This window comes from Protopterus annectens, chromosome 9.part0, assembly GCF_019279795.1.
Source record: "Protopterus annectens isolate FY-2018-M chromosome 9.part0, PAN1.0, whole genome shotgun sequence".
Classification (NCBI taxonomy): domain Eukaryota; kingdom Metazoa; phylum Chordata; order Ceratodontiformes; family Protopteridae; genus Protopterus; species Protopterus annectens.
Genome location: NC_056743.1, coordinates 1828181083 through 1828196743, shown reverse-complemented (window position 1 = coordinate 1828196743; position 15661 = coordinate 1828181083).

Sequence of the window (15661 nt, the reverse complement as noted above, 5' to 3'; positions counted from 1 at the left end):
CCATTTCAGTTGAAGCATTTACAAAACTGAAATTATGAAATCACACAAAAAAAAAAATAAAAATCTGGCTACACATACCCCTTGTTGCAAAATTAAAGCAAAAAGCTGAAGACTGGATGTTTTGTGTATTTTTCAGCAACTGTTAAAAATATTTTAGCAATTAAAACAATGTAACCAGATTGCTGCGGGAAAAAGATGCATATTTAATGCAGCCTTTGCTGTAAACACAAAAACAGCCTTCAGTTGTCTACATTGTTGCAATGCACAGCAATGGTTCCCCATCCCCAGTCATTTTTTCAGTCTTGTTAAGAATGTCAACAGACACCAGCATATGAAGTCAAGCAGCAACTTTAATAATTCACAAACTGGTGACATAGAAAGGAGCTTTACATAGCTCATGTAATACCACCAGTTGTATACAAACTCTGTCTCCAAACTCAACGCATCACGGAACTGACTAGGTGTTACAGATAAAGCAATTTATTATAGATTTACAGCACACAAATGTAAAAAGCTGTACATTCTTGTTTTATTGACAGGCGCATCTTTTCCCTCCATCTGCTATAGGGTGGGTTCTCAGACTCTGTCACACTGACCCTCCCTCAAAGTACTGCTAGTTAAAAAAAAGTGAGAGAGAGAGAAAGAAAGGTAAAGGCCTTATCATATTAAAATGTATACGCCGTACTGCAGGAAAGAAGACAAGTATCCCCCACCCCCCCAACACCAACACATGCACAAAAGCTACACACACATGAAATAACCAAGGTCTTCATTTGTACTATTTTGCAGTTACATAAATGTATAAAGTGACTTATTTCCTTGCTGTCTATTGGGTAGGTTCTAAAAAGACAGAATTTATGCAGATGTTATAATGTTTATCCCTCTAAGTGAAATAAGAATCTTGGCCATGACTTCTTGTTAGAGGTTCTGTCAGGTATATTAATTAACCAAGATCAGTGGCCGGTTACTTTGCAAATTATTTTGCACAACTTATAATGTCCATTAGAGAAGCTTCATAACCTGTTGCAAAAGGACTACTCAGAATCAGTTTTTTTTTTAATTAGTAGGGTGTACTGTTATTAATTATAGTTTGCTTAGTTAAGATGTGAATCAACAATCAAGACTGAATCATTATGTGAAGTATAAGCTGTAGCAAGCAGCCTGACACAAATGTAGCAAATGGTTTACTATAGCTTTTAAAAGTAGAACAGACATTTTTATTTCTTTGACATTTGATTACTGGAAAAGTCTGACTGTGTATCCATTTTCAGTGGAAGCCAAGGAAGAAAAGCTCCAAAGTATTACAAATGCATTTTATGAACAATAATTTTACAAGCTTCAAAAATAATACAGAACATCCACAATTTAAATGTTGTTGTGTCTTTCGGCTTTTCCCGGTTAGGGGTCGCCACAGTGGAACTCCGGTCCGCTAATGATTGGCAGTAGATTTTTACGTGCCAAGTTGCCAGCTCTGTTGCACAACCTTCAATGAAGGTACGCCCATTCACGCATGTCTCCACACAGAAGATGCTCTAGCTGAGAATCGAATAGGACAATGTCTTACTGTGAGGCGACAATGCTACCGCAGCACCACCACCACAGTACAACATCCACAATTTAAATAGTTATACCAGATTAGACATACTGTGACAACATTGATTGAAATTAGATGCAACGTATGTGACAATAATTTGATATATAGATAAATTGTAGGTAGTTTAGAGAAACTAAAAGAAAGTTAGTATAATACAAACAGGACTTGCAATGTGAAGTGAGATAAAAAAACAAGGTTATAACATATTTAGATAGAGAGTTGGGGGAAAATAATTAACTGAAGTTAGGAACTGAGTAAAGAAGGAGACGTTGGGCGGTATAAGGTATGAACAGGTACTTGTTCATATTTAGGGATGCAGTTTATCCTGGAGATGATCAAGAACAGAGACAGATTTTGGCTAGGAAGTCTTTCAGTAGTTTAAAAAGGTTTTATTTATCAACTTTTGGTTGAGGGGATCTGGGGCACAAATCGGGGAAAAAATAGACCTGGCTAAGAAACACTAGGTGCTAGAGGGCAAGATTGTTCCTCAGCTTAGTTGGAGGGACACCAGAATGTAGAATGCATTGGGCACTAAATGGATGAGCTGCAGCTGTGAATCAAGCAGTTGTAAAAGCTAGGTGTTTGTAATTTTTGTCTTTGTTCTGATGCACCAGATATGGAAGTGGATAGTAGAACTGTGAGGGAAGGCTGTTTGTCATCTTCAGTCAAAAGAATGGAAAGGTTCACCTACTGATGCACGTTCCCCATATTGTATTTACTAAACTGTGATGCACACTGCTTCTTTTGGACTCATGCAAAATGTTATTGATTTTGTGATATTTGATATTTATTGACTATTTTCTGTGGTGGCCAGTTTTAATACTCATATATATAATACAGCTTGCAGTCTGTGACTGAGTTTTGCCCACCAAAATTTACTGGTTTGATAATTTGGAGATGTTTGACTTATTCATGCCACCTCTGGTCCAACATGACAGGGCATAGTTTAGTGCTATCTATGATTCTAACATTTGCAGTAGTATTTATATGTGACTGTGCCAGTTATTTCTATCTTTGACTGTGTAGCAACAGTTAACTGTTTTAACATTATTTATTATTTTGTGCAATGGTTTTATGTTGTCTGCCAATCTTTTTTAATCATGTTGCTGTTTTCTTTTGTAAGTGTATTTGCTAGCTTAAACAGAATTTGCATTTATTAATTATTGTTTGGTTGTTATTCGTCATTTTACATTGTTTATGTTGCAGTTTAATGAAAAGTGCTCAGTAAATAAACAATATTATAAATCTGAATTTGAATTCATGATGCACATGATGTGTACATGTGACATCTATGCTGAGGCATACCCTGTTGGCGCTGACATGCTGACCCTGTCCAAAAATGCAAAATTTAGAAAGTGGTCATTTGAGCGATTTGAAATCATTTCATTTTATATAGTGGCCTGACAGCTGCTCATCACTGCCACAGCAATAATGACCATGAGGTGAATAGGATGAGTCTGAGGACCTAAATGGACCTGGCAAGAGTCTCTGCATATGGTTAATGTTGACATTGGGTATAATGTACAGATGTGCACTACTGCGTGAATCTTCCCAGTGATTGATCCATGTGAGACTATCACCACAGATCTACATGGTTGCATGGGTATCTACTTCACCACTGTCCAGGTGAGGCACTGGTATGATAACCTGCACCAAAAGATTCAGTGACAGGTTGAAGAGTGGCTAGAGGAAGTACAACAGTGCCCTCTACAGGAATGCAGTAAGAATAAGAGTCTGCATCCTAATACTATGTTCAGTACTTACATCGTGACATGGCATGATTGATGTCACCATAACCATAAAATGACATTGAGGAAACATATATATTCTGAAATATTTTACCAGATTTGTATGTATGTGCCTGCACTATTTATGGTACTGTTGGGTAAATCAACAAAGAGCCTTACAGTATATGTATTGTTGGAGACCATCAATTAGAGCATTTTCTGGTACCACTTCCTCATATGTCTGAGAATATCATTTACATGTTGAATCCATGTTAATTTCTTGTATTGCCACTGGCATGTCTGTGATGTTTGTCACACTGGCTGGTTGAGCTGGGGATGCCACAGTTCTTATGATAGTCATGTATGTAGCTCTTCCTGGGCAATAGTGAAAGCACCAACCTATGTAAGTACTGCCAACACATATCCTGTGGTGTTGACCATTGCAGTGCTCTGGAGCAGTAAGGGCGATGGGTACACAGATAGGTCATTGGGTACAATGGCATAGGGATATGTACCATGCTGTGCTATGGGTAATATGGTTAACTGTCATCTTTCAATGGCTATTGTTTATGGTGGTGTGCTGTGCTATATTTGTTTATGTACTATGAACTTGATTGTGATCTAGATGCATTTTGATTTCACTCGTATGTATGTGCAAACAAATTAAAAACAATATTGTGCTGCATATTGCTGCATTTTATGCTCTGGTGTTTCTCCTCTGCAAAACACATTGGTAATTACAGGCTTAACCATATTCATATTGTTATACAGTTGCATTTTTGGTGACACCATAAGTATATTTCTGTTGCTTGACTTTGTGGACAACAAATGAGAGATAGCCCTGGGCTGCTGCAAGAATGTCGGCAGCCATACAGCAGTGGATTATATTTACTTGAACAAAGCCAATGTAAAGGGTGTATTTTTCTGTTTGCCATTGTGCTTTGTCATGATAAATGATCTACATGTGTGTGTGTGTGTGTGTGTGTGTGTGTGTGTGTGTGTGTGTGTGTGTGTGTGTGTGTGTGTGTGTGGACATGTATGCAGTGCACTACCACAGTCACTCACCAGTTGCATACTGCGTGGCAATTATTGTGTCTTTGACCAAGTATGCCTAAAAAAACATGACAGTGGCATCGGTGCAAACTCATACATAGATACCTTGTGGATTAAACATCCAACACAATGTCATGCATTTGTCTGTCATGTGAAACATCACCTGACATTGCATTGTACAAATATATTACTGTTTCTGTATTTGGATAGCATCATTCACAGACATGTCATATTATAAGGCCCTACAAAACCATATTATGAGCAATACACATATTTATATGTATGCTGTTGCTATTCTGCTTGCACTCATGCATGTATATTTCCTTGTTCATGTTGTCACACACGTGCAGGCATGATCCTCAGGCCTGTATATGGATATGTGGCTAACAATGTGCAGTGTTATGCTGTTTGGCAATCCTAATGCAGTCATAGAGTATTGCTTGACAAAGTAATATATGTGTATGACAGTGTACATAGCTTTTGGACTTACACTACCCTGTCCCAATTGCTGTTGTGTGGCTAGGGGCATGCCGTGCAGTGTCTTCTTCTTTTTCTTTTGGCTGCTTCCATTTGGGGTCAGCACAGCAGATCATCTCTTACCATTTCTTCCTGTCCTCTGCATCTTGCGCTGTTATACCAAGCACCTGCATGTTCTCTCTCACCACATCTATTAACCTTATCTTAGGCCTTCCTCTTTTCCTCTTACCTGGTTGCTCCATCCTTAGCATCCTTCTCCCAATATACCCAGCATCCTTCCTCAGCATATATCCAAACAAATGCAATCTCGCCTCTCTGGCTTTATCTCCAAACTGTCCAACCTGAGCTGACCCTCAAATATACTCATTTCTAATCCTGTCCATCCTCATCACACCCAGTACAAATCTTAACATCTTTAACTCTGCCACTTCCAGCTCCTGTCTTTTTGTTACTGCATTTTTTTTCCAACCCACGTAACATACCTGGTCTCACTACCATCTTGTAGACCTTCCCATTCACTCTTGCTAGTACCAGTCTGTCACAAATCACTTCTGAGACTCTTCTCCACCCACTCCACCCTACCTGCACTCTCTTCTTCACCTCTCTTCCACACTGACCTTTATTCTGAGCTGTTGATCCCAAGTATTTAAACTCATCTACCTTTGCCAACTCTACTCCCTCCATCCTCACCATTCCTCTGTCCTCCCTCTCATTCACACACATATATTCTGTCTTAGGCCTGCTAACCTTCATTTATCTCCTCTTTAGAGCATATCTCCATCTCTCCAGGGTCTCCTCAACCTGCTCCCTACTCTCGCTACAAATCACAATGTCATCCGCAAACTTCATAATCCACAGGGAGTCCTATCTGAACTCATCTGTCAACCTATCCATTCATCACCATTGCAAATAAAAAAGGACTCAGAGATGATCCTTGATATAATCTCACCTCCACCTTGAATGCATCCACCACCCCTGCCACAGACCTCACCACTGTCACACTGCTCTCATACATATCCTGTACCACTCTTGTATACTTCTCTGCCACTTCTGACTTTCTCATACAATACCACTTCTCTCTAGGGATACAGTCATATGCTTTCTCTAAGTCCACAAAGACACAATGCAACTTTTTCTGACCTTCTGTATACATTACATCAAAACCCTCAGAGCTAGCATCACATTTGTAGTGCTGTTTCCTAGCATGAAACCATACTCCTGCTCACTAATCATCACTTCCCTTCTTAACCTAGCTTCCACTACTCTTTCCCATAACTTCATGTTGTGGCTGATCAGTTTTATCCCATCTGTAGCTATTACAGTTCTGCATATCACCCTTATTGTTAAAAATTGGTGCCAATGCACTTTGCAATGTATAGCATCATATATGCAAGCATCAGTGTAAATGTGACGTCATTATGTGTTTGTCCTGTCAGGTGTTGTCATTGCACATGGGCTACAGTTCAACATTGCAGTACTCAATATCCATTCTCCTCAGTAGCAAAAAAAACATTAAGACATACATCTTACATCTCACACTCTACACATAACCCCAAGATCTGAATGCACCAAACAACGTTCCCACATCACATTCCTCTTTTGGGTATACCTTACCCATGCATGAAGGCCTGCTTTGTGTTGGCCTGCATTATGCCCTGAATGTATATGTGACAGATGGGGAGCTTGTTCCAGAGAAGGGATAGCTTGAAGTGTAACTGTTGTTGTGTGTGCATAATTATTATACTGAATCACTGCATCCTACATATTATGCACAGGTGAAGTCATAGTGCTAAGTCAAAATACTGGGACAAGTAGAAGAACATTGCACAGCCCTGTGTTATTAGGAATTTCCTCTGATATGACTCTGTGGTATGTTAGTGTTCCTTTCCATGTTATCTTACAGAGGAACCACACAAGGAGGGACCACATGTGGAGTGCTGCCAGCCACAAATACTTCAACAAGTATCTATAAGTGTGCTAGAGAAAAGGTTGAGCTAGCTGCCCTTGCACCACCGCAACCTCCAGCCCAGGCTGTGGTACCAGCATACCCTATGAGTTTTCTCTAGCAATTAATGACCACTTCCAGTTGGAGATGAGGTAGGCTGTTCACGATGCCTTTGAGGACCAGATGTTGACACTGTTCCAGGAGTTATTTGGAGAGATGGGACACATTATTCACTGGGTATTCCTGGGATACTCTTGCTGACCTTAATAGGTATGGTCAGCCCCTCAAAGAAGGTGCTTTTCACACATAGGTACTATCTGTTTGCTCCTTACTGTCTCCATCTGTGTTGCATATGCTTGTCTGCCTGTAAAATATATTGTGTTTTTGCAAAACAGATATGCGGTATATTGGTAAATCAGCTGTAGCTGCATATGTACATAATGCTAACACTGCAATAGTCACACATAATATTCTCCTGACTATATGTGCTGCCCTTATTTGGCATATAACTTAGATTTAACTGCCAGCATGTAGTAGTTAAGCTCTTGTGCTATACCTCTGTGCTATTTCCACAGTAACATGGACAAACAGTGGTTATATGTCAGTTTGATGCTATGTGTATCTGTTGTATGATGCTGGTCACTTACATTGTATATACAACATATGCTGTTACAGAGACATGTGTACATAGTAATGCAGTTGTGTTTGTATTTTCCTTTGGCATTTGTGGATAACCTTAGGTTACATAAGACACTATGCATGGTTGTATTACAGGCATTGCATGTGATACATCATATCTCCCATGATCAAAATGCTTCATAATAAGCCACCTGATAAACACCATGAATCTAGGAATCCCTCTTGGATGCACAGCTAAGTGATGTCATTGTCATGTCAATCAAATCTGTCAGGACATACTGCTGTTTGCCACAAATTAAGTCATTAAATATACTTTATGCCCAATAGTTGTAGTCACAGGGAGGTCTGTCACCTATGAAATGGTCAATGTCAAGGATGGCACTGTAGCTGTATTTACCTGTGTGTCATCTGAGCACTCTGGATCACATGTATATCTTGCTGCCATTAACAGTTGTCATGCTTGTGTGCAACAATGCCAGGTTCTTCACTGGCATTCTATTACTATGCCTCTCTATGCCTTCCAACCCTGTGTTTGCAGCCACTGCATCCTCCTGATCTTGTGCACATATTGTTACTGTGTTCATAGGTATATCTCACATGCAGCTTTGTAGTCCCCCCTGCTTGTGTGTCAAGATACAGACCTTCTCAGTGGCATTTATACATGGCTATATAGTTCTTATTAATGGCTGACATCCATCCCATGTTGTTGTTTGCACACCTAATAATTATGACTTTGTTATGCAAACTTTATTCCTCCCTTTACATTGCTGTGTTGTGGTAGGCATGTTTTTTCAGAGCTTTGTCTGTATGTGTGTATCCCCGGAAAATGTATTCTTTTGTACTGGCAAGTTATACAGCTATGGACAGCATATCTTGGGGTAAGTGTGTTCTTGACACCACATCCACATATTTTGTGTGTGGGTCATTTAGCAGAGAATGGTACATATTCTTCATTGTCACACTTGCATGTGACATTGACATGGTACACACATATGTCATTGGCACCTTTCTTGATTGTCATCAAAAACAGCAGAGCCAGGGCTCATTATTCAAATAGTTTGTGTACATTTATCACACTAGTTGTGGTGGTCTGTTGTGCTATTTATGTACCTTCAGCTGCATATACGCATGTGCATATTTGTGGTACCTCCATTGTATCAGTGCACATTCACCCCAAATACCAGGTTTGCTTATGCTGCTAGCAGGTATAGAAGTTATATGGGTCCGTAGATGTTTACTAGGCTAATGACCACATGGGCCTTTTTAGGCCTAGCCATACATCCCAGAACTCTTGACAAGTTTTCATACCCTTGCTAAGAGTAAGCAGTGGCCTGGAAGATGCACCATTTACAGGCTGTCTGTGTCCATTAGAGACATTAAGTGCCAAACCAGGGATGAATTTTATGTTCCCCATCCAATTGCCCAAGTATTGTTTCACATGGATGGATAACCTGTTGCAGAGAAGGGGTAGTCTCTGGGATACATACTTGTCACTCCAGCAGGTCCTATTGATATCACAGGCAAGGTTTAAGTCTTTAGAATGGGTAGTTCTGGTGTTGTTAGTTTTGTTGGTGTGCAGTAGGTCCATCAGGGACACAGCTGTTCTGCTGTGCATGGACAGTCTTCATGCTTAACATGGCCTTTCTATGTCATGGCAGCATTCATCTACAGCCCACCTTTGCTGTTGCAGTGTCTGCTCTTCATTACATTGCTGCTCATATCCTGCTGCCATGTGTGCATTCAGTTACATTTGTTGGCATAATGACACATGCATACAATCATTGTTGCTTCATATTCTCCACCCCTTAGTCATATACTGTCAACGTGTGTTGTGTTGGTGTCTTTCTGACCTTACTCATGTGTGGTGTTCCTCCCAGCCTTGTCTTCTCATATGTCTTATGTGTCTCATACTCTTGATCTCTAGTCTAAGCCTGTTCTGTCACGCCACACCTCACCTATCACTCATTTCTCAAAAATCAGGGGATCCCCAGCAAAACACCCATGTCCCTCTGACAATCCTTTCTGCTCTTCCATGTGTCTTATCCTGCTTTGATATTGCCTTTTTCTTCTTTCCTTGTTGTTTGTCTTTCTGCTTTTCCTGGTAAGGGGTCGCCACAGCAGAACTCCGGTCCGCTATTGATTGGCAGTAGATTTTTAGAAACGCCAAAGTGCCAGCTCGACACACAGCCTTCAATGAAGGCACACCCATTTACGCACGCATGCCTTTCGAACACTACCCAACCACGGGGAGGACATGCAGACTCCACACAGAAGGCACTCCCAAACCCAGCCGAGAATCGAACGGGAGAACCTCTTGCTGTGAGGTAACAATGCTACCACCATACTGGAATGTGTGTATAGGGTGTGTGTCCTCCATAAAAGTCTCCTTCTCCAAATATTTTTAGATCATTCTTGTAAACTATGTTGGAGCAGTGGCTTGGCATGAATATATTTATTTATACATTTAACTCATATGTCCATACCCTGCTGTACTTGAAGGTTTGTATAGTGCTCCTCTGCATGCGTGTGCCCAGTGTTACTTGGTACTAGTAGCATGCTCTGATACATTATATACAAATATATAACTTTTTTGCCTAGTTCATTTTGCTTCACTGTATTTATTTGTAGATCAGGTCCTTCAATCACTTAAATTAGCATATAATCACTTTTCACACAATTACACAAGGATCATTGATAGTTTCTGCATAAACAAACACACACATATATCCTGATTTCTATGAAATGCTGATTACCCCTTTTTTTGTTCACTTAAGCAGACACAAATGATTTACTTTATACAAATTCTTTAGTGCTAGTATATCAAAACTGTTTCATTTTACTTTACCAGTTCATTATTTCACAAAAAGTTCCTCCCCAGGATTCAATAAACTCCATGTAGGTTCTGTGCAATGCCTACAAGGAATTTACATGTCTGTGCGATGGGGCGAGGTGAGCAGCAGCACACAATGTATATTAATGCCACGCTGTGCGCATAAGTTAGGTTTCATGGCTGGAAACTGTGTAAGTGAATGCAGATACAATTCTGTAGAAATCAGAGCATCTACTTTCTACAGATTTGTGCAGAATGCGATAATGGCTAACAGGGCTTCACAGATAGCTGTACATCTGTTAGTGACACATATCTCCACAAAGGCCAACATATTGCAGGGACATTTAACTAAAATAGGGACATATTTCCCATAGATATTGCATAGAAATATGGTAGAATGAAGCTCAAACATACCTGTCATCCTCTTTGACCAAAATATGTGGACAAAGTCATACATAATGGGGGGACAAATGACCAAAATTAGGGACAGATTTTTAATACTGTACTTCCAAACTTAGAAACTTGATAGAATAATAGATTGTACATTAGCATGAATTTTCTGAAGAGCATGATGTTTGAAACTCAAATGTCAGTCATCACGTTCTGACTTCACTCTTCAATGACATGCCAATGATTTGCCAAAAAACAAAAATGTTATGAGGAAAAGATCACAAATGTGAGACAAAAGCTAGACATTATTCACAAACCAGAATAGCTGAGAGCTATGCACTCAAACATATGTAATACTGAGTCATGTCAGTCCAGAGATGGCGCAGACAAGGACATGTTACTCTTGTTACTCTCCTTGATTTACATCCGGCCTGTTGTTCATATTTCATATCTCAAGACTGTTTTATGTTTCTCCAGTGTGTAATACTGAGTGGCTACCTTTTCTGTTTGTTCTAGAAGCAGTTATTTTGTAGTTATGTGATATTTATGTTTGTTATCCTTCTGTTTTTTTTAAGACACCAAGGTGTATGCCATTCAGGTGTGTCAGACCTCGGAGACCACCCTTCACCAATGCTGATAATCAGGTGATTTTGGATGCATTTAGGCAACTGGTGCTCTTCTGCTGGAAAGGTGACAGGGAGATATGACACATAGGCTCAAATGTGGCACCAGATAGTAGCTGACGTGAATGCTGTGGGTGGCCATGGCAGGCTATACAAGCAGGTGCACCACAGGGCCACTGACATGATCACATCTGCATGGAGGAGTGCAGCTGTTGTGGTTTGTGACCAAATGGTTACCAGAGGAGAGCCTGCAAGGGAACTACCACTAACACCATTGAAGAGTTCCTAGCTAATATCAGGGATCTAGACAGCTCTCTGGAGAGTGCAATACAGCATTGCTGGATGTCAAAGAAATAGTTTCAGAGACAGCAAGCATGTCCAAGGAGGAGCTTACACATAGGCTTTGGTATCTGAGCAGTTGAATACTGTTATTTTATTTTATTTATTTTATTTTACATTTGTTAACCGGGCTAATCTGGCTGGATACATGTCCATTTTCAGCAGAGGCCCGAGGAGAAAAGCTCCACTATCATACTATAACTTTACAGATTAAGATACCACTAATAAAAATAAAAATCAATCAAACAGTAAAACAAACAAAAAATGACAAAAGAAAAGCAAATTCTGCAGAGGGCTGAGGAGGAAAGCTCCACTATTATACTAGAAACTTTACATTTTAAAAAAAATCACTAGACAGAAAAGATTCAAACATTGCAAAAAAAGCAAGATACAATTTAATATACAGAGCTAACTATGAGAGCAGGTAGTGTAACAGTTATCAGTCAGGATTCGAGCAAGGGCATAGCCAGTGATTTTGCAAATGAATTCTAATCTGTTTTTTGAAAAGGTGACATGAGGTTAGGGAGGTCAGTTCAGTGGGACGTTTAATCCAATGTGATCCGATAGTGTTAGCAAATAAGGAGTCACCTGCTTTATTATGAGATTTGAGAGTAGTTACTAGGAGCTTGTTGGCTGAGCGAAGTGTAGTAAGATTTTTATAAGGTGTGATAAGGTTGTTCAGTATGGGTGTGTTGGAGGGGTAATGTAGAATTTTAAAAGTGATGACTAATTGCTGCAGGAGTATTAGGTTTGGAAGTTCTAGCCAGTTGAGTTTCTTTAAGTTAAGACAGTGATGGGTACGGAATGGAGAGCCAGTTGCAAATCTGGCAATACTATGGTAGGCTAAATTAAGTTTCTGAAGGTTAGCTTTAGAAATGTTAATTAAGGAGGGAGAGGCATACAGTAGTGTGGAGATGAGGTGAGTTTGGGCAAGAGATATTTGGGATGTGGCAGTAAGAAAGGGCTTAAGTCTGTAAAGGGCTCCTATCTTTTTATTTACTGTCTTGATAGTTAGATTAATGTGATAGTCAAAGTTTAGCTGATTGTCTATGGTGACACCTAGCAGTTTTGTGGAATAGTCAGGTTTGATGATAGTGCCATTGCAGGACACAATGGAAAAAGTGATTGGAGTGGATTTAAGGGTTGGGGTGAAGAGTAGAAGTTTGGTTTTTTTGGGATTTAGGAGGAGACAGATATGCTGAAACCATTTTTCTGCTGCTGTGAAAACTAATTGGGTAGAGGAGTGGAGTTCTACTGGGGATGGAGCAGAGCAGATGAGAGTAGAATAATCAGTTATATAGTAAAACAATTAAAATCAAAAATTTACTTCACTGTAACATCTTTTTTTTTTTTTTTGGGGGGGGTGAAAATTGCTAGTTATTAGATTAATTTGGAGTTGTCAGCCACATTCTTGTTGAAAGTATAGTTAATGGACATATAAAGGGGTAAAAGTATTGCCCCCTGTGTTACTCTAATTTTAATGCTGTTGCTCTTACCTCCTGCTGAATTTCTTCCAGGACTGTCTGGATTACAGAGGAAAATCTCTTCTGCAGATGGTAAGCCAACCATTTTTATGTCTGCACTGCTGAGCAATTTAAAGAAATATATTCATGTGTGCTGTTGATGTCAAGCCTGTTGTGTGTATTGCTGTACTATCTGCAATAGTGGCAGCACTGTTACTTTGTTAGCATCGATTGCAGTATAGTAGTGTAGGTATTAAATTATTCCTGTGTTTGTTGCTTTTTATCACATGCGATTATGACAGTAGGAGTGTGGGCTCTCTGCCACCTGATGTCAGTGTATCAGCAGACTCTAATGATGGCAGACAAACTGAGGTGCAGTTAGGGGGTGTAGAGGTTGAATCTGACACTGAGATTGACATACAGCCAACCCATGCAATTCCATCTGACACAGCCAGTAAGTCTATACCTACCCATTCCAGTGAGGCCACAGATATTGGACAGGTGAAGGGGGAGGCCATTGATCAGAGAAGTGTGGCTACTGTGGCTTCAGTGCCTGTTGTGTTTGGCCGTAGCCAAATTGTGGACAAGGTGCCATGCAGGAAGGTTAATAGAGGTGCTCAGAGGGGCCTGCAGTCCCTCCTTCACCTGGTGGAGGTGTCTCTTCCCGTGCCACTCAGTGTATGTTAGGACCATCATGAAGGCACAGGCATGCTCACATAAGTACTCCAGAAAAATGCTCAGGGTTGTAGATGTGGCACAGTCTGACATGAGTGACTGGCTCCAGTATGCTGCCAATTCAATGGATCGGATGAACAACAAGTTGGAATGAGCAGTGTCTGTGACGGAACATCTGCTGGGAAGGGAACAGCATCCGTGTGGGCATAAGTCAGCCACATCATCTGCTATCAGCCAATGTGACCATGTCTGATCACGCTCTGATAGTGGCAGTATTTCCACTGCTCCATCAGTGAGTGTACTGTCCACACCCAGATGTGGCAGGCCATGAGGCCATTGTCATGGGTGTCCCTGCGAAGGGAGCTTGTTTAGCAGACATCAGTCACATTAAGGTAGCAGCACTACAAATGACCATGGGCATGGATGTGTCAGTGCGACTCCGACTCCTGGCAGACCCAGTTCTCATGGTCGAGGATAACAATGATGAACTGCCACTTTAGCATGCATGGCTCACACCTGTCTGACTTACCAAGACATAGAACCAGCACAGTGCTTGGCTGCATTTATGCAGACACTCACACACCAATTTAACCTGGAGGATCCCTACAGATACATGCACAACAGTTAATCATTTTCTGTCACTGACCATTTGTTAGTGTATCCAACTATCTGTCTACTTCTCTTTCTTACTCACACACACCAACTGACCTTTTGTGTTAGCCTAGCCTTCCTGCCCTCCCACACAACACCCTGTGCAAGTGATGATAACGATGCCATTACCCTGTTTTCTATCTTTTGGATTCAGGGATACATAAGCTTTGTGTTTGATGCTCAGGATGTATAGCTAACTTAGTGCTTAGTACATCTGCATTTCTGGTGTTGAACTGTTAATTGTGCCTTTAACATATAATGGCCTTGGAAAGTTAGTCAGCTGATAGCATCAACATTTCCCAGCTTTATAGTGAATTATCTTGTGAGGGTTGTGAAGTCAGAAACTGCACTGTGTATCATTACTTTCTAACTTCTCTCTTTAATGATTTTCCAGTACAAAGTTATGTTGCTAAACTGAGGGCATGCAGAGATCATCAGTACTTTTGAGAGGTATGACTGGGAGAATCTTTGATGCCTGAGGCCTGCTATTTTTATTTATTTTAATTTTTATTTTTACATTTGGAGGCTCAGGAAGAAAAGCTCCACTAACCGAATTAGTCTAAGTGAAATACATATGCATGCATATAATAAAGTTAAAAAAGTAAAAGTACAGCACAAATACATTCAGCTGAGGTAACATAGAGCATATATACAAGTTAACCCTTTTAAGCTAACATTGATTACATACAGACAGTAACTCAGAAGATTAAATGTCATTTTGATTACATAAAGAGGGCATTCAGATGTCATCTAGGTAGTATTGAAGGAAGAGATTTACCCAGTGTTCAGAGCTATAAATGGAGCTATTTGTAAGCAAGTAGAGAAGGTATTAGAGCTGAGATGGGGATAAGACATGTGTCTAGGAACTATACAGGACTGGCACAAGAACATTACCATGTGTTAAATAAGTTTTTAGGTTTCTTTTGAATTGTACTAAGGAGGAATTGAATGTAATATGGGTGGGCAGTGTACTCCAGATTTTTGGTATAAAGTTCGAGAAAAGGAAGTCGTCTTCTGTGTTTTTGGATTTGTTTACCTCAAGAAGGAATTTATTACTGGTGCGGAGAGTTCTATTGCTGGTGTATATATGTGTGTAGGTTTTGTAGTGCAGGAGTTTTTTCAGGTTGATACAGGATTTTATTCAGCTAATGTAAGTTGATTGTATATAAGAAGGTGAGGGAGTTCTAGCCAATTGAGTTGTTTTAGTGCTGTACTGTTGTGTGACCTTAGGAAGGGACACATATAAGTAAAATAA